The sequence below is a fragment of the Ornithodoros turicata genome, chromosome 3, assembly GCF_037126465.1.
Source record: "Ornithodoros turicata isolate Travis chromosome 3, ASM3712646v1, whole genome shotgun sequence".
Taxonomy (NCBI): domain Eukaryota; kingdom Metazoa; phylum Arthropoda; class Arachnida; order Ixodida; family Argasidae; genus Ornithodoros; species Ornithodoros turicata.
This window is the reverse complement of record NC_088203.1, coordinates 95,597,252-95,618,010: the sequence shown is the minus strand read 5'-3', so window position 1 is coordinate 95,618,010 and position 20,759 is coordinate 95,597,252. Positions and strand designations below refer to the sequence as shown.

The following is a 20,759-nucleotide window of genomic DNA, read 5'->3' as shown; positions in this document are numbered from 1 at the left end:
CGTAACATGTTTTGGGTAGGAGTGAGCAATATGTCTCGGGGAGCTATCACTGTTCGACAGTGATCAGCCACACATTGCGGAGACCGTATATAGTCTCGAACGCAGAAAGTACACATACGACTTGTGCTTTTTTGACATTTTTTGACCTTATGACATTATTTAATGACATTTTTTACGACATGTGCTATGGAGACACGGGTGTTAGCCGATACGATTATTTTCGAAGTCATCATTTTATCTCGGAACGTCTGGATCACGCATGCAAGGTCGAGCCGTATCGCCACCGGTCGTCGGTCTTGGATTCATTTTTCGTGCGAACCATATCAGAATGGAATGGCCTTCCACGGGACCTAGTTGCCACCAACAGTAGAAACAGGTTCTCCATGAATCTTCGTTTATTTATGTCTGAATCTTGCTGATACTTAGAAAGCACTGAGTTTCTGTTAGCTAGATATAGTGACTGACATTGTTGTTATCAGTTGTATTTCCCTCTCCCCTACGCAATTCCACAGTAAGTGGAGAAGTAGGGTACTTTTGAATAAATAAATAAATAAAATACACAAAGGGAAAACTAGTTCGACGGCTACGGCTTAAGCTTGGGCATAATTTCTCTTCGTTTGCGTTTTCCTAATTACTCGAATCTCCAAATTTGTGAATATTTTTTAGACTGTCAGGCTGTTCATTTGCAGTTTCCATAGTTTTCGAGTACTTCATGCACGCCCGATTCTCGCATAGTATTTTTATCGACGAAAGGATGAGAAAAAACTATTAATGAAAATAATGGAATAAAATAATAAGGCGCTTCTTAGACGTGTTGTCGTATGTACACTTATTCGTCCCTCCCGTTCCCCCACCCCAACTGTCCCCTCTCCATCTATGCACGTCTCCGCTTATAGCTAACGTTGCTTGGTGGCGCTAATACGGAAATAAAATGAAAAAGTTGTAATCGAAGCGTGCGTCTTGTGTGCGCAAGGAAATGACGTGTTCATGCTGCGCACGCGCTATGTGCAAAGCCGTTCGGTGCATGCGGAGTATATGCACCCGTTATTCTTGTCACTTTATTTATTTATTTATTTTTTTTGCTTACGCGGTACTAAAACCCCCAATAGTGAGTTTTCGCGCATCGTAAGATATCGCCTTTGCGTGCGTAAGGGATAGCGTTGGTGGTTCCGCGCAAACGCAAAACAAAGCAAGCTTCGCGTCGTGCACAGAACCAGTATGCGCTCCGAGATCGAACGGTGTCGGCGCGCTGCGGAGAAACGATGAACTACCGTAGTGTGGATACTGCTTTTACACATTTATTCCGCGTTCAGTGCAGTAGGTGGACCACCGCGACACAAGTGACCTTCCGGTGAATACACACAAGAATTACGGAATAGAACCATCAACTTCGAACATCAGCCGGTTATCCACACTAGAAAAGGTGGGCGAATCCCTTATGTACGCAAAGGCGATAGCGTACAATGCACCAAGACTCTCTGGTGTCCGTCCGATATATCAAGCAGAGCAGTTTATCAGGCTCTGACGTCAAGCTGGACAAAGGGCACTCTATATACAGCGACTGCGAATTGTACCTCCCCTGCGGAAGACGCATGATGCACAACAGCCGCGTATTCTTGCATCACACGTAGTGTGTGAAACTTTCCTTCCTGCTCGGACGCCATGCCACACGTCAAAAAGGGTTGACCTTGAGACAGCTGTGTGGATCGGCCTTGAGACGAATTGGGACACTGCGCTGTCCGGATGTTGACAGACAACTCCAGCGTTGAGCGCCGCGATATGGGCTCACGTGTTTGAAGAGCGTGGAATTGTACACACCCCATTATCATTCCCTTTCAACTCTTCTCAAAGCAATTTTCTAACGCGCTTGTTCGCCAATAATCTCATTAGCCACTAAATTTGTGTAGCTGGCTCTGTTCTGCGGCGATATGCAGTCGAATAACTGGAGTTTTAACAAACGGAGCGTTTAGCTGCGCCGCTCCACTTACTTCAGTTAGTCACAATTGGGAAAACGAAAAGGATTACCTAAACGCTACTCCTGTATACTTCTAGTCATAGAAAATCATCGAACGTGAGTAACTATGTAGAGCGAACTAAAGTAACCAGTAGTTCAGTGCTTCACAATGAGTACAGTACATTCAATACTTCAATAATGAGACATGGCAAGTGATGCTGTGTAGAGATTAATGCCCCTCGTACACGGGAAGTGTCCGATGAGGATTGAAGCCAACGGCCATTGAACATGCGAGTGGCGCCACCCATCGTGTAACGTGTCAATTTCTCAAAGAGCGTTGAATCTAATACTTCCTTACAGGTTGAGACGTTACACGCACGTTAAATGGTCATATTGGTTTCAATCATCATTGAAGACTTCCCGTGTAAGTGCACCAAGTTTCACAAAACAAAGTGTCAACTCCCCTTTTAGACGGAACCAATAGACGAGTTCAGAAAATCCCAGACTGCTTAGCGTCGCTTTGAACTGTGGGAATTTACTAATACGAAAGAAACGGGTGACCTCCAAAGTGTTCCGATTTCTCCCCTACCGGTCCATTGTCCACGACGTGTCAAGGTCAGCGAAAGCGAAATGTGAAGGATTATTCTTCGACCCCCCGCTCAGCAAGTGCCCAGGATGCAATGCGTGCGCAAAGAGCACTGGGATTTTCTGAACTCGTCTATTCCCTGTCGGACAGACAACTTCGTTGCCGCTAAACGACGCCGTATCGCTAACAGTGAACCCGCCTTTATCCGGACCTTTCCTTACACACCGGTCAGCCAGCGATCCCAACGCGCTCCGCCATTGAGAATAACGAAGTGAGCAACTGCAATCTGCCAAGAGGAGTCCCGCCTAATCGTAGTCGCGGATCGAAAGCTACGAATCTCGTTGTGGTGGCTCTCGAGGGGATGCAGTCCAGCGAACCGTCGCCGGCTGTCCGGCTATTCGCAGAGATGCTCATCTGACTGCTGCGCTCCTGTATCGACCGCACATTTCCTCGGCAGCCTCGACCCCCCTTAATTGTGTACATGGGACGGAGGAGTCCGATTAGTATGGCTTTGCTCTTCGGTGGCAGCTTTCCATCGGTGCGTCGTCGGCTTCGCGGAGTCATCATCATATGGGTTACGCGGTGGGGAGAATGTCGCTGGCCGAGAAACCCGGATGCACAGAGAGAGAAAATATTTTTCTTTTAAAAATCAATCAATCAAAATGTACTGGAGTGGACGAGAATGAATGGGTCCTAGACGGAGCGGGCGAGATAATCAATCAGAGACGCAAAGACGAGTCACTTGATTCGTAAAAAGAAATAGACAAGTTGCTTGCCCGCGCAGTGGAGTTACGAACCCATCTTGGAAAGGATAAAGGAGTGGAACGAATTGTGCTTGACTTTAAAGTAGTTTGGGCATTGATAAAGCAATACAACAAGGCGTACATTGTCTTTCTTGTCTGATCCATTTTCTACGTTACAGCGCGCGGAGAACCCGCTGAAACTAAATTTGTTTTTGTAACGAATTAATTTTTTCGGAGCACAATTTTTGCAAAATTTCTAATACTAATCATGCTGACCAGTTAAGCGGATGACTTGAGTGCTAAACGATCCGTTATACAAATAACATTTGAGAAGCAAAAATCAAATAACAATTGCCACCGCATGCTCATAAAAGTAAATTACAGTTACAGTTTCAAAATCGTAATTGTAACTTCAATACAGTTGCCCTGAGAACTAATTGAATTACACCGAGCCGTGCATCCATTCGAATCCGTAGAATTTTGATGTACAACTTTATGCTTCTTCCCTGAAGAGTAGTTGAAACATATAGAGGCATCTATTGAAAGGACTAACTGAAATGACTGCTAAAGCATCACAGAAATACAGTTAAAAAGTGAAAGGGGACATTTTCGCATGAATGCAAAACGTATCCAATGCAACGCATGTTGAATCGAATGATAGTATACGTAACTCCAAGTGCATTATAAATTGTTTGCAAAAGTAATTAAGATATCTCAAATTGCATCATATCGCATTAAGTAATTATTTCCACGATTAATGCGTTATTACGCAATGAATGGTTGTAATTAATTACATTAACTGGTTTGCTTGTAATTAGTTATCTTACAGATCTGTTCTTATGTTACCGCACAAGAACATCTCATCTTTAATACGAGACTTGGCCACCATTTTTATGCACAGGGTAATTATATGCCACATCAGTACACACGTGATACTTGCTGGGTGCGACTCGTCTGTCTAGTTATATCCGTCCAATATATCCGTGGCACACGCTGTGACGCCGAGATGCGAGAGACTCCGTTTTATTCCTTTCCGTCTCACTGCTTTAATTTCCGCCTGCGCCTTCTGAACGACAAAACCGCCTTTTAAACTCTCTTATTGCTTCTGCCACTAATTTTCTCGAGCGTTCTTTCTTTCTTGTGCGGTAACACGTGCTGCTTTGATATTGGTTTCCTAACCGCACGAGGCGAAGAAATTGTTGTTACACTTTCGAACCGTTGGCTTCGTGTGTCGCAACAGTAAGTAAAAGAAGCCTGGTACCCTTTCCCCAGAAATGCCCAGAATTTAATACCTTCCAGCCGGTTGCACGCCCGAACATTTCGCCCCGGAGGAGGATGTGCAGCGTGGAAGCCACGTATCAGCCTAGTGCTATTATGAGCTGCGCGGTATATCGATATTGCATGGAAGACGTCGAGGCCTTCTCTCGGGAACAGTCAACCAATTACGGATGTAAATTTTGCGGAACGTTTCAACATATGGGTAAATATGGAATTTGTAGAGAGGCGGCCAATTTGGTTAGAAGTGTGCGCGGATATATAATTATAACGTTTTGAAGAACGCGCGCGTTGAAATGCGGATAAAACCGCGCGCCTCTGTGCCCACGGATATCCGCAACAACAACAACAATAAATGATGACGATGAGATGGGGTGTTTCACCGCGGTGGTGCAGTACCCTACCCTATTGCACGTGGAACATTATGTGAAGATGATGAAGGAAGGATGAAAGCACAAGAAAAAACTATAGCGTCTGGAGCAATCCGCAAACAATACCCGTGTCACCCGGGAAATCTTCAATCATCATCGAAGCCAATGGTCATTGAACTTCTATTATTCTGCAACTGTGGATGGCAATGTTCTTTGAGCAGTAAAAGCGTAAATGCAAGTAAAAACGTTTATAACTTGACATTTGTTGACCATGTATGTCACGGGGCTCAGGGATCGTGCGTGATATCCCCCAGCTCCGAGATCGATGAAGGTATTCGAACTCAGCGGGTAGGGTGGAGATTGGCCAGTCGATGAACAAGAGGACGAGGACACATTGCTTTCGTAACAAGCAACAACAATTTACTCTTTCGCAAAAGACATAACATCAATCGAAATAGCACACAACAGGAAATGCGCAAGTATCGCTCAAGACACACAAATGAGGCGGGTATCGCACCACACCGATGCTACCGACTAAACGCGAATTACGCACAAATTGCCCGGCTACTGTCTAAAATAGTTCCACAAAGTTCGTACAATGAAAAGAAAAGTTCGAACAGTCAACTTATCTCTGAGGCGGACGTTTCTTGGAGGCGGTCGGCTTCGTTGCAGTCGATACTGTCGGGCGGCCCTCTGGATCACGTCGGATGCTTTCCTTCTTCCTGGTCACGCTCACACACAAAACTAATTCTCACAAAATGTCGCAGCTTCCTGCGATGTCTTCAAAACTCCGGGTTGCACCACTTCTGTCGCAGCTCCCTGCGATGTCTTCAAAATTCTGGGTTGCACCACTTCTGTCGCAGCTCCCTGCGATGTCTTCAAAACTCTGCCGTCACTCAGATCTTCGCCGATCCGCTCCTTCCGCACCTCCAATTATCTCCGGCGGCAAAACCGCCGCTATCTCGTTACGACTTTCACTATCCGCTGACCATGGGACGACAACCTACTTTCGGCCGGTCGCTCCTTTTTAATCCCTCGGCAGACGGGGCACCCTCAGGCGCTTCCACGAAACGAACCCATTCTTCCCTACGAAAAAGGGTCACCACGAGTGCCACATTCTCGGAATCTATGCCGAAGTCCCTTTTGGTTACGTGAGAACCACGACGTTCTCACGGCTGTACTGCTATTCTGGTCCTCGTGATGGACACGTGCTCTCTTTGTGGCTGACCACGAGTCTTGCATGTGGTGGTCATGGAAAATTACTTGGGCGCATCTGCCTGTGCGTAATGACTGAAAATTTGTCGCCCTGTGACAATGTACACTTTTAATGCGATAGCATTATTGCCCTGGCTCCTAAGAAATTCGTGTGGTCTGCTCTGAAAAATCAGCTCGGACGATATAGATGGCGCCACGGGAACCGTGGACGCAGAAAAAGTTATGGTCGCTGTAAGGAAAAAGAAAAGAAAAGAATCCGCTCACCTCTAAATATGGTCTCGATTATGAGAACTTTTAGCACGCGAAAACATTCAAGGTATTGTCCGCATGCACGAAGCTTTGAAATTGAACTTTTCGAGCTGCTGTATCAGCCCTTTGATATACTTGGGTATAAAAATCCAGTAGTGAACTGAAACAGAGCAGTGCATACATACAGTACATCGAAAAGTGGAAGATTGGGTCCCAACACAGACAGTTTGTATAGACCGGAAGGTGTTCACGGTAGCTGTTCCGAAAACACGATAAGCCAATCGCCTTATTCCGTTGATGTCGTTGCCATCACGTTTCTGATCTTTCATTTGACAGCTTTCTTTATCGTATCGCCTTGGTAGAGTCCTTCCTATCTACTACCCACTCCGAACTTCATAGCGCATTTAGCTTATTAAGCCTTTCTTCTCCACGTAAAGGTTTCTCGTTGGTCCTCGAGTATTTCCTCTTAGCGAAGGGAAGACTGGGTAACAGGATGATGAAAGCGCAGAGAAACAATCTCTCGCTACTGTTAAACCTTGTACATATCGACGGCATTGCGTGATGCACTAATCTTCCCGTTCACGGGGCCTGCGGCACACACACACACAGTCCAATAGGGAATGCGGTTGTGGAAAGCAGACGACAACGATCGATAGAAGCAGAAATCGGCTGTGTTGCGTCGTCTGCTAGAAAAGGGAGCCCGTCTCTCTCTCCATTCTGCGAACGCCCGTTCGATATGCAAATGAAGCACTCCCGATCACTGGCGCTTATTAAGCACTGTTTATGCCAAGAAAAAGGAAGAAGTATAGGACGAAGTAAAAATGAAATGAGGAGGAAGGAGGAAGCGAGACACCGCAGCAACAAAACGACCGGAAACCCGAAGTGAGGGGCGAATATCGATGGTTTTCAGCGGTAGGAGCAAATTGACGCATGCGTATATCTGCCAATTGAATTGGAAACGAGGGAAAGGGCAGCACTTGCCTATTTATGAGGGGAGAGGGTATGTGGGAGGATGGTGAAGAAGCCTTTGAAACGGAAGAGGGAAAAAGCCGGTCGGGTTTGAAGTGATGGATTCGAGTGTCGGTCTGTTTGTGGTCGCATGGAGTGGTTTCTCTCTCGATACCTGTTTTTCGAGCGTTCTGCCAGCATGACAAGATGCTCGGAATGGAGGAGGAGGGGGATTGTGCATCCTAGGCAGACTTCATTCAGAACTGTGCCGATATTTGTGTAAAAGCGTTTGAGTGAAAACGACAGACAATTCGAATGATGGAAAGAGTAGAGGACAGCCGGAAGGAGTGGGGGACAGCGGGCGGGAGGGGACAGCACAGAGGGTGGTAGGATTCGAACCCACCACCTACCAGTCTTCAGCACGACCTTGAGTACCACCAACAAGCGGGACGCCTTAACCCACTCGGCCATGCCGCTGGTCCCGGATTTAGGCAGACATTTAATCCTCCAATAGCATTAAAATATAGGCAGTGCAAAGAGCAAATAGCCACGCTCTCCTGAGGATGTATATTGACTTTCTTGTAACGCTCTTTACGATATGCGGGTGCACGCGCTCGTTTAAATAATATGGTTCTATACGAGCTGGCTTCAACTCCTAGTAAGAATACTGCTACGCATGGGGCCGATCCCAGGAGGGCACCACCACTTTTACGCTGATATTTAATCGCTCATTGTCCCGAAGGTACCCTTTTACAAATCACGTCTTCAATATCCCAGCCAGCCTTGAAGGTTTGGAAACGTCAAGTAAAGGCTGCGTGTCTTGATCCCTTCTTCGTCCCTTCTTCTGTCTGAATATCTTCGAGCTAACCAAGGTACCGAACAAAACCAAAGTACCTCCAGTTACCGGAATGAAAGTAACCCACGGCCGTGAATTAAAAAACCGAAAGAAAATATATCATTGCGCACGGACCTAATAAGACACACTTGCACGACGCTTCTACCGTGTTACTTGTGGTCGTCGGAGGCCAAAACCAGGCCTTGCTGCACGTGTCGCACGAAAGAGTAAGCGTAGTTAGCAATCTCGTTCTTACTTTTTGTTCGTAAATATGTGCACTGTGCGTAAATATACATTGGAAGCGCGAAGAGCTGGACTGAGAGGTCCTGGACAGTTAACAAAATGCAATTATGAAATGAGATCGAGAAAAAGGCAGGCAAACTGGAATATGTCCCGTTTAGGCACTTTCACGAATTTATAGGCAAATGCCTAAAGATCCGGGCCCTATAGTAATGTAACAGGAAGCAGTGGGTGAGACAGCGTGTCTGTTACTCATCTCGACTGCGGGCCAATCCAGTAATTTACAGATCTCAGTACGTGCCCCCACAGGCCACCAGTTCAGCAAGAGCGCCCTCTCCTGGATAACGTGCGCGGCCAGCTCACGTCACATTAACCTATTTTCAATATCGTAAGGGTCCCTATATAGCGATGACATATTGTCGCAACTTCACAATTACACCACCATCAATCTTTATTTCTCTTTTGATCAATAAATGAAAGCTCGGTGCAGCTAAACGTTCAGCGAATATAAGGTAGGAAGAACAGAAAAGAAGGCACTGGAAGAAGTTGCCAGATCTATTGTTTTCGAACTGCGCGTTGCTTAGAATTGAAGAAAGAGAAGCGAAACAGAAAGGAAGAAAGGGGCAAAAAAATGACGAAGTTCACCGTCGAACGAGAAAAAGTAGCCCGACTCTCTCTTGGGTTTCACACGATGAAGATAAACGAGAGTCGGCGCGGTGCATGGAGGGCGGAGACCCGGGGCAGGACGGGGGTAAAAGGGGGGAGACCTTCTCGGAGGTTGTCAAGTGCGCGGAAGAAGAGAGGAAGTGAGAGAGAGAGAAAAGTAGAAGACGTTGTTGGGTACCGGAAGGGCAACTGCTGTCACACGAAGACGCCCCCGGAGACCTCTAGCGGTGTCGAGCCAAATAAATGCCAAAGAGGTGAAATGCAGGAAGGTGTCAGGTGAAGAGAGTGCACTGTTGCCTGACGGATGTCCGCTTCCGTGTGTGTCCCCGGCTGATGGGAATGGTGGCGGAAGTGGGGATCTTCCGGGCGCTTCTTCTTGGGTTCTATTACTGTATTCTCCGTTGGGAAGTATTTTTTTTTAAATATTCATCTTCTTCATATGTGTGGAGTGTAAGTGTTATACTCTAAGGTGGCGTTCATTTGAGTCTTTTTCGCCCTTCTTCCAAACCACTGTCTGTAGGCCACCTCGTAGCTTGTAGATTTGATGTGGCCCGAACGTGAAAAGGGGATTCTCGCAACAAAGACCCACGAATTACTCGTGAAGGAAACAGTGGAAATTAGGGTGACGCATATTTGAACTAGCAGTTGGTGCAGCCGGTTTGCTGCACCAATTGCCAGTTCCAAACATGTGTCGTTGTGCAGACCCACCCAGGCGCTGTCGGCCTCACGTGTGCGTGGGCAACGACACGACCAACGCTCTGGGGGAATGTGCGTCCTGGGCCGACTTCTAAAGAAACTGGGCCGACACATGTCTCACAGCCTCCCGTCTGAGGAAAACCGAGGAAAAACCCCAGACAGCACAGCCGACACAGGGATTCGAACCCGTGTACCTCCCCTTCTCGGCGTGACATGGCCTGCATTCACAATGCATAGAAGTATGAGTAATAAGACGTTGAGACCACCAATAGGAACAAGGGTGGGGCGGGGTTTAAACGTGCTTTCTTGACTGAACAGGGCTATACACGCTTTATACTCTACTCCAGCGTGCGTCACATCACTAACCAATGACACCGTCACGCAATCGGTATCAGGGATCGGAACCGAAACTGAACCCGAACCGAAAACCGGCAAAAACCGTTATTTTCTGACGAACCCGAACCGAACCGTACCCGAACGATTTTTTTGCTTGTCCTGAGCCGAACCGGAACTGAACCGAAAAAAAATTGATACGGTTACCGGTTCGGGAATCGGTTCAGAGGTGAATTAATTGTACTACTGACCGACCTTTTTTTTTTTTTTGCTCACCTGAACGGTTATCTCACACCTTTCTCTTACAATCGTGTACGGCGAGCGTAAGCTTGCTTGCATGTAGCAAAATTACTGCCCGTGGACCGGTTAAGCCGAGGCCGAAAAAAGTAACTGTTCCAATCCCTGTAAATGCCCCGACCACTGACAGATTTTTTTTTTTTTGTCTGTGTATGTGCGGGGGTGGGGGTTCTCCCTGAGCCGAACCTGAACCGATATACCTGAACCGGTTCAATCTGATAATTTCGGTTCAGCGGAGCTAAACCCGAACCGAACCAATATGCCTGAACCCGAACCCGAACCGGACCGAAAAAAATACCGGTTCCGATCCCTGATCGGTATATGAGACGACAGTTCACCCATTACTGCCGGTTGAGTTAGCAATAACAACAAACAAACAAGAGAGAGAGAGAGAAAATGGCTGATGTTGTCTAAGTTGTCCGCGTGGCGGACAGCTTTAATTACGAGCATCCTTCTCTTTCTTTCTTTTTTTTCTGCGGCATATTTTGCCTTCTTTCCCACGCACGTCGCTCTCCTTGATAAGCCGGAGGCTTCTGCGCCTTATAACTTGTGAATGTGAATAGGAATATCGCGCGCACAAAGCAGCTCTGCATGTTACTAATTCGGAAAAGACGTAAGATTCAGATAGTGAATTACACAAGAATCCCCGACATAAGGCTTACAGTCTTCTTCTTCACACACTTTATGAATCATGCAAACGAAGGTACACACCAAGCTGATGGCACAGCCCGATGCCTCCGACAACACGAAATCCAATCCAACTTCTCCCCCACCCTGCATCTCCTTGAGGTCTGTACGCTCCGCGAGACTTCCGCCGCTCTAAAAGCACAGCACAACACAACAAGACACGGAGGACACTCACGCAGTTTCAATCTGCCAGGCGGGACAGTCCAATTCGGCAGATGGATTCTTTTTCGAGAGACCTCGGCCCAAGAGCCGGTCGTTTCACATTAAACGTTATTCCGAGTGCCACATTACGCGAATAATATACATTCTGCCCCGTATAGTATGACAATGTCTTTTTTTTTTTTACTTCCTCTTTTTTTGTATATCCCGCACACTCACAAACAGACGCATCCCAAGACGTATCACCGAAGCGAAGAAAAACGATATCGGAAAGAAGGAAAGCATGGACCGCCTTCCAAATTTCGGCGGCACACCGTAGAAGTTTTTTTTTTTTTTTTCTTCGCCTTCTTCCGCTTCTCGCCGTAGCTCTTTATTTCCCCCCCCCCTTTTTTTTTCCTTGCGTGGCATCTTCCTTTTATTGTCGGTCCCAATCGTTGGCGTCCACACTTTATCGATTTGCAAGAACTCTTTCTCGGTTGTGCAACACAGAAACTGTGATGCGGGAATAAAAATGCGCGAGGAAGGCTGCGAAACGTGCCCGGCTGTCGGACTCGCTTTTTTCGCTTTTGGGCTACTTGCTCTTTCTTCTATACTTGTCTTTAAGGTTCGGGCTATATTGGTGTTGAGCATATACGTGCTCTCTTCGTTTGCCTGGCCACTTTGTTTCGGTGAATGTGTGCGGTTCTGTTTTGTATCTAGTCGATGTCCGTCCGCTTCCTTCTCTGTGGTAGATGGATAGAGAGCAGGAATGGAGAGTTTACTCGGAAAGAGAGAGAGAGAGAAGGAGTGCGTCGGGAAATAATAAGGGAGTTACGATGAGAGTGCATGTCTAGTCTGCCGGACTCTTCTTCTCTTTTCATATTTCTTTTTCTATTTTTTCTCTGAGACGTGGACGGCTGTGAGCTTTTATGCGGAATTTTTCCAGCGTAGCGGATCGTGCGACTAAAGAACTACGAATAAAAGATGATGTTATTTCAGGACCGTCGTCGTCCTCTTATTTATTTATTTTTTCTTCTTAGAATGGTGCGGTGTATTTTTCATTTGGTCTCTGTGGACTATGATTCAATTTGTGTAGACGGAAACGGTTCGATATAGCGGATATCGTGAAGTGGTCCCGCTTAGTAAAGCGGAAAGAGAGGCGGAAATGGTAGTCAAGAGCGGCCCATCAACCTGTTTGTGCTTTTGACGCAAGAGGGCGTGGTGAAGCGCCCCCACAATGTGGCATTCATCCATCACCTTCCTCGTGTTAGGAAAAAAAAAAAAAAAAAGACACCGAAACAATGAGCGGAAAAGGGAAAATCAGTGTTCCGAACAGCGTGCAAAACGTTTTGACGCATATGGTGTCAATACAAAACAGTGTACCGTAGCGGTGACCCATCTTGCACACCCGTTGATTACTTTTCATAATCATGTTTTCACTTGTTCATTCTCTATGCTCTCATCACACCACCCCCTGGTGGTCACACCGCCCCTTAGTGGTACACAGGCTAGCTGAGGTAACCGGCTGCACACTTGTAGAGCCACAATCTCCATGTTATTCTCAATTCAAAGTTCAATGTTCCGAAAGACAGATAGTCAGTACATAATCATTTCTATATTTGCTGTTAGACCTTCTCAGAAGGTTTCTGTCTCACGCTTTATTTCATTCACTCGATCATCTCCCATTACAGTTATTCCTCGCACGTCACGACCTATGAAGGAAACATACTTTGCAATGTCTAATAACGACAACCGCATCTATTTACGTTTATTCTGTTTCTTCTGTTTATCCTGAGGAACGATGCTATCCCGAACCCGAACTGTTTCTTTTTAGGCGCGGTAGCCAGCACAGTAGCCGTCGAATCTCCGAAATCCCCCAGGCAAATTCTGAGATTTTATGGGGCCTATGTATCGCGCATCGGGGTCCTCCTCACCTACTTATATGCGATCGTGCATTATAAATAGAAGCGATCTCGCCGCCGAAAATTGGGGAGTTCCTCGAAAGGTCACACAACGGGTCCTCCTCTCCCCTTCGGCATGCATATCATGAACACAAAGCTTCGAGGTCGAGCCCGTCTTTCTAAACGAAGTCACGACGGGTCGGTAAGCGTTCAAGGCTTTCAGTTCCTTCTAAATATGGCGCTAACTGAAAGCTGTAGACCTCGATATGGAGTATGTACGGCTGGTATTCAGCGCAATGAAGCCTGCCAGTGATCTGATTATCATTGCCTGGGGAAAAACAAGTTACACTGCAAGGTATTTGAAAGAGAATGGCAATGAAAGTCAACGACGGAGGCTGTAGCTGAGCTGAACTACTTTGGAAAAACGGCAGCGGCAGCTGCTTGTGACTGCAGACATTGCTGTTCGAATACAACTAAAGCTATGCCGCAATGACGCGTTTTTCCTATTCTTTTTGTCTTCTGCGAATTGTCCACAGTGTATTCCGCACAGTCACCCTTATTCTTCGGATATTTAGATCTAGCATTGAAAGTTATTCACAGTGGTCACAGTTCCTTCTAATGGCGGTCGGGTATGTAAGGTACCCCCTCTGTGTCTCGCTCCTCCCAGTTGTAGTCCCTCCATCTTTCCAGGTGTGCGCGTCACTCATAGCCATAGTTGTATCGCGGTGCTAAGAGATACAGAAAGAAAACCGGTTATCGTGCGATTCAACTGAGCGTGAGAAAGGAACACTACCCCTTTCTCGAATGTTTACTTGAAGCAGACAACTCTCCCCCGTACTACATGCTATACGATAGAGGCGTTTCAAAAAACTTTTTTCGTTACAACGGGGTTCCTCTTCTGTTAAAAAGCTTCTTACAACTCGAGAAAAGAAAAACAAATGTTCCCCCCTTTATGGCGTTCGTGCGCCACTTCATTTATCGTAAAAGGAAGAAGTACCATAACGATAAAGAAGAACGAAGCAGACGGCCGAATAAGTGGGAATAAAAAGGAAAAAAAAAAGGAAAGATGATAAATATTCCCATTATTTCGTTTCTCGCGGAGAATGTTCCAAAACATGTTCGATCAGCGAAGGCCAGTAAAAGTGTAATTAAGAATAATTGCAAGTTTTTGCGCGCTTGGAAATGTTTCGCCGTGCACGTTTAATTCGGAACAAAAAAAAAAAAAAAATGTCCACTCCCCATTTTATTTCACTTCCATCAAGTCAAAGCAATCCAGCGAAAACCTCGAACGAAACGCGGTTACAGTGCCCTAGAAGAGTATCTTCTAGTTCTAGGGCAGTGTTTCCCAAAGTGTGGTCCGCGGACCCCTGGGGGTCCGCGAGAGTGTCCGTGGGGGTCCGCGATCGTCTCTCACATTTCAGTGAGGATTTTCGTCCCCACAAACACGCGCCCAACACCCAGAACTTCCAAAATTGCTACAAGCATGCTTCAACGGCTAGCTGCTATTTTCTGATAGAAAAGTCCTGCAATGGACGTTTGTCCGCGTCATACACATACAAACAAGAAGAAACCAGTCCGGAATCGTTTCTGAAGCTGTATCGAAAGCACGCAGCAGCTGACGCGGTTGATGGTTATGCACTGGCTGTGACGGTGTGTGTGTGGGGGGGAGGGGGGGGGGGGTCCGTGAATTGGTTCTCATCGCTTCCGGGGGTCCGTCACCACCAAAAGTTTGGGAAACACTGTTCTAGGGCACTGTAACGCGGTTGAATGACACGTGAGAGTAACGTGTGTCGATTCCGCGCCTGCGCACAAGTGCAGGCGACGATAGTTCGTTGTGAAGCGCGCTTTGCTTGAATGGGGAAGAAGGTTTTCATAGCTACGCTGTAAAATCACAGATGTTCGATGGAACATTGTTCGCGTACAACGTACGCCTCGCTGCGGTTTCTTTCCTATGTACTGCTTGCGACACGGTTGTCTGGAATCGCCTGCCAGTTCTGCAGCCCATATTTCCTTGGTTGTCCTGAGAATTGTTGCACGTGTCTGTTACTCAAAATACACGATCTTGCAATACCTGGAGATTTGAGATGAGATAAACCACAGGGTGCTGATTTCAGATAAGCGTGTCGCTAGCAGTGCCTGTGTGTATCATGCAATACGACGACGCGGCAATTGTTTTAGCGCAGGAAAGTAACTCATCAGCGTTTGCGTTCTTCATAATTTTCTTCTATCATTTTAGGTAGATGTGAACTTCAACTGGACACACGTGGCACTGCGACAGGTTGTAAGTATCATGACAGGTCCGTGAGACCAATTGAGTGGAAAATGCTCAACATAACGAACAGATCATAACCGTTTTCTGTAATGGTTATGTTATGTGTCGACGAGTCTGTAGAGGAAACAGCACAGGCCCGTGTAACGCTGCAAATAATGTTCTGCATAAGTATGGTCCCTACAAGTTCGAATAAGATTCCGAAGCTGTAAACTGCCTTTCGCACCACTGAGGTCGCACAGGTGAGGATTTCGCAGGTCGCACAACTGAGATAATCCCGCAAATGTTAAGCAGCCTTGGCTGTAGAATTAAGGATTGATATGCCCATTTCTGAACCCTGCAGTTCAACGAAAGCATAGACCCGCTGCTTAACAGAAACTAACCTCCAAAAGCAATCCGTTCAGAACCGTACACACAATATGGCTTGCGCCCACAAAGTTCATCTACCTCGAGTGTGACACACGGAAGCCGTCCGTATATTCCACGCGCCCAGCGAAGGCTTTGCCGCGCCCTGTGTCATTTAGAAGCGTTCACACACCTGCTAAGTCTTTCATCTAATCTCGAGGGCGCTTTGGCCGAGACCCTTTCGGGAGTATGAGACCTTTATCAGGCCTCGTCCAGTTCCAGCGGACTGAGTCGCTACAGTAAGCCGCTTTCCGAAGCTGCCGCTCCTCCTCCACCACCTCTTGGGGTTTATCGCTTGGGAAAGGCACATATGGAACTTGATAGGGTCCCTATTAGCTCCGTTGCGAAGCGAGGCTTGGCGATAGCGCAGTAGCAAAATTCTAAGCTCTCGCATGTAAACAAACATTCCCGAGACGCCGCGTTGCGTAATATGTATATAGCGGGGGTGGGGAAAGGCGAGCGGATGCGTCAGAGCCTCAGAGTCAGAGGACGTGTGTCCGAATTGGGACTGCGTGGCTTTTCTGACGTTACCCGGTGGTAGGCAAATGCAAAATAGTGTTTCATGAATGCCCCCGATGGACGTGGTTGTAGTTTGTGAAAAAAAGTGGTTGCGTCGTTACGCTAAGTGACTCTCGAATTGCGTCCTTATACTTTCTACGCATTCCTATCACCATCATCGTACGATGCAGTATGCCTGCTTCGTATTTGTAAATACTATTAAATGCATCAACTAGGATAAACACACTGGCTGTCACATCACTACACGACAGAAAAATGTGCGAACCGTATGCAGAAACCATCACGCACTCCATTTTATTTTGTCTTCCGCACCAACTGCCCAGGAAGCACAAGTTTCGTTGTTGAGTTCTGCGGTCGACCTTACGATGCATGTATAAAATGCAATACTATGAACGTAGAAATAAAGTTGAAGTGCTCCTATGGGATTGTCTAAGGTCTTGCTTGATCCCCGAAAAATTGTTCTGTCGAAATTGTCGTTCCGCGGCGTACTACTTCATATCGAAAAGCCCCTCTGTTGTTCCTTGCTGGTTATTGCGGGTTTTTTTGCTTCCATTTCATGATATATCCCGTTACGTCACATTGTTTTTTAAGTCTCTACTTCTGTGTGTAGCCACCCTATTTCTTTTTAAAGCATCCTCAACTTCCTTTTGCGCACTTCGGCGACATCTGCCATCCTTCCTTCCAACGTAATCGTCGTCACAAAATAACAAGCACGCACTATCTTATGGCTATGATTCAGAACCTCGTGACGGTCCGCAAGCTAATGACGATGTCCTTTTTTCCTTTCTGAAAACAACCCGTTTGAAAGCGCGATCGTTCCGACTAATTGCCTCCGTGATAGGCTCTTTAATAGAAATTTAGAAAGGAATCCCTCGTTCCCAGGGCACAGAGGGGGAGGAAGAACGAAAGGAGGTATAACAAAGAGCGCGCCATATTTGTACGAGCATTTGTTCTCGTGCGGACGATTCGAATAGAGAGATAGGTCATTCCCAACGGAATCCCGCTCGGGCTGCTCCGCTCCGGTAATGAACGTTCCCGGCGGCGCGGAAAAAAAGGTATCGAAAGGATCTCAGCTGCTCTGCCTTGCAGCACCCTTTCGGTAACTAATTTACGAGTCCCTATATATACCGTCCCCGAGCTGGGTCACGTGACTGGGCCCTCGTCCCCTACGGAGTAGACGGTTGAAAAATTGAAGAGGAAGAGATAGAAGCAGAGTGGACGTGCAAGGAGTAAAATAAGGAAAGAAAGCGCGGAAGAAGAAAATAGAGACGTTTGAGAATTGGTGAAAGAAAGCAGCTATCGGGTTTGGAAATTGGTTCTCTATTCAACGGCCGTGTAAGCCGGGCGAAAGTCAAGCGCTGTGTACGGTACCCGATTACGTTGACGTTTCCCGGCGCAGTGGGGGCCCCCTCTGGAAGGATTAGGTTGCATTTGGGCGCGGAAAAAAAGATTAAAAGAGGAGGAGACAAATATAAACGCGTGTAGAGTAACAGACCGTTCCGCAGTTTAAAAGTGGATCTTCAGCGGCTGTGTGTGAGGGGATGTTCTGCGTCGGCCTTGATGACGATTCCCGATAAAAGGGTCAGCATTGACGTTAAAGTTTCGGCTTTCGATGGGACTTCCGGCGTCAGCTTTCAGTTCCTGTTCGGACAGAGCTGTTGAACAGTGCAGTTTCGAAAGACTAAAACCGGGAATATCGAATAGCAAATATCGCGCACGCTGATGCCGCGATAATTCAGTTAACAACAGCACATATCGAACGCGTCGGACTGGAATATTGGATGATTGGTTATGATTATTTATTTATTGTAGGTATAGGGCCCAAGAGATATTCTATAGGGGGGAGAGAAACACATGGACAATGCACAATACTGATCGGGGCTGAAACTGCGCAATAAGGTCGCAAAACTACGTGCAGTCAAATATAACCACACAAAAGGGAGAGGGCGCAGACTAACTGGTGCGGGACGATTAATCGAACGAAAAAACCGAGAGACACGGGACACGTATAGACAAATACGAAGAACAAACATAGTGTCTCTCGGTTTTTTCGTTCGATTAATCGAACGAAAAAACCGAGAGACACGGTGTTTCTTCAGACAAGGTTTACAGTATGTTAACAAGGCAGCTCTGGCCTGTTCAATGACAGTTGATAAGGTGATAAGTAATGTCAGTTACTACAGATGACTGTAATATGTGCCATGCTGAGACAGCTGAGGGATCGGTGCTTTTCAAAAACTCGAAGAAGACTACGTGTTTTGGGAAAATTTTGCGGACGGAATGGACAGCTGAGTTATTTCTTTCTCCTATGCACTATATGTATTACCCACCACTTCTCCCTCCACCTCCCCATCCTTCTTCATGGGAGTAGCAAGCCAGCTAACATCTCTTCAACAAATTCCCATAACGAAACAACAATTTAAAGAAAAAAAACTATCATGACCGTTTTATGATTTACAGTCTCAAAGACAGTCACCGATGGCTCGTGGTGAGACGGTTCTGTGTCGAGAAGCGTGATCATAGATATGCAAATAGACGGACCACGTCGAGCTCATCCATAGTTATGTTCCCAGTCGGATATCACGGTGGACGGAACTTCGCTGCAGGAGCACGTTTCTTATACACGAGAAATTTCGCGCGGTGTTGACCTCACTCTATACTACGGGACGCCTTTAAGAAATGAGTACAAAGTCCAAGCCGTGATACGCAATACAGTTGAAATACGTAATAATTGAAATACGCAATACGGTTTCAGTAATTATGCAGTCTGTCTATATGTTATACAAATGCCTCTTTCAAGTGTTCTGTCAATATCTGCGTAACCTGTTCACCTGTATATCTTCTCCCAGCCGGGGTCACCGTTCCACTGTTCAGGCAATAGATCTTTGACATATTCGCTCAAAAGTATGAACATGTGTACTAAACAATATGTAAAAGTACCAAGATCTCTGCATGCAAGACAGCAAGAAACGTGAGACCATTACAGAGGAAAATTGCGTGCTTCGAAGGATGAACACAGTCAGATCCGACCGCGCGGTTTTAGAGAATGAAACCATATGCAGCCAGAATAACATACAGAGTGTGGAGAACTTGCCGCATGCATGTCTTGAAAGCAATAATGCCGTGCAACGAATGATTCGCGGAACTGAGAAGAAAATGAGTAAAGGTGTTGGATATAATGAACTGTGCACATGATGATGATGATGATTGCAGAAAAAAAAAGTCATATGATCCCTACATATGACTTGTAGAGCAAGACATGACTTTACTAGGGTCTTGCAAGTCGATGATGAGTGGGCTATTATATTCACCGCTCAGAAATATAATCATCACACGTGGAAACTCTGCCATCAGCTTCTCTCCTTACCTTATCATTTCGCCCCCAATATGGTGTCAATATAACGTGACCAGTTATGTCGCCTCGCAGACAGATGTGCTGACGGTCTACTGGAAAATTACTCGGCACAATTGTATTCTTTTCCGTCTAGAAACATGTGGGACGACGTGTCCCAGACATGTTACAGCTGTTCAGAGCCCTTACGAGTTGCCCCACAGGTTGGATACAGGTGTTGTAATATCCCTTGTACACACAACGCAGAACGTTTATCGAAAACGACATACCTCTGATGTTCGGGGGCTCAGTCGTGTCTTTTCTTTTACGTATGATACTCTTGTATTTAGCAATTTCCATCTTTCTTCTATCCGGACTATGCTCTGAACAATAGTGCATTTCACGGATAATTAATACGAATAATTAATACGTGTCTTTACGTCGCGAGACAACTATATGATCATGAAGGACGCCACGGTGGTCATTCTGTCAGCCTGTCAAGGCTAGTTGTACCCTACCACCAAGTTGCTGGCGTCCCCGACCGGGTTCGAACCAGCGACCTTGGGATCAGTGGGCGAACACTCACGGACAACCGGAGCTCACAAGTAAACCGAACCTGCCGCAGTGCAGTATTTGCTGTTGTCCCGTTTTCCGACGGAATCCGGAGAATCCGCTAAGCTTCGATTTCTTCGCTGCACGGAACGGACTCTGAGAATGTGAAACGTTGACCGTGGACAGCGTCACAGTTCAGAAGTGACTTACATATAGACTTCGTTTTACTGTCCCTGGATGAAAAAAAACAACAAGCTCTTATCTCTGGCAATTAGGAGCTCAGACTCGATGTAATGCCCGACACATCATCATCGGATGCGCCACCCTCCATGGTGGGTTATCACCCACAGTGCACGGGCTTGTAGAGGGGAGAGAACACCCCATTCGATAAGCATCTCAAGTATCGTGACGAACCTTGCTAGTCGGCCACTATAGCGGGCATGTGTTACTGTGAGTATACTCGCCTGTTTCTATGTCATTGTGACGCAGTGGTGGAGGCAATGCGCGCATACAGTGTTTCTCGCGTTGCATGTCGGTCACAAGCTGCAC

The 20,759-nt window shown here is 46.5% G+C and overlaps 2 protein-coding genes across 2 annotated transcripts in view; one reads left to right on the top strand and one right to left on the bottom strand.

The window, feature by feature from the left end:
* The window catches only part of LOC135388873 (uncharacterized), a 110,034-nt gene that overhangs the window by 88,266 nt on the left and 1,009 nt on the right, over positions 1–20,759 (bottom strand). The gene's annotated exons all lie outside the window — the stretch shown is intronic.
* Positions 15,388–20,759, top strand: part of LOC135388872 (4-hydroxy-2-oxoglutarate aldolase, mitochondrial-like) — an 86,437-nt gene continuing 81,065 nt past the window's right edge. The window contains exon 1 of the mRNA XM_064618725.1: positions 15,388–15,415. The gene's annotated coding sequence lies outside the window, so the exon portion shown is untranslated. The remainder of the gene's footprint in view (positions 15,416–20,759) is intronic.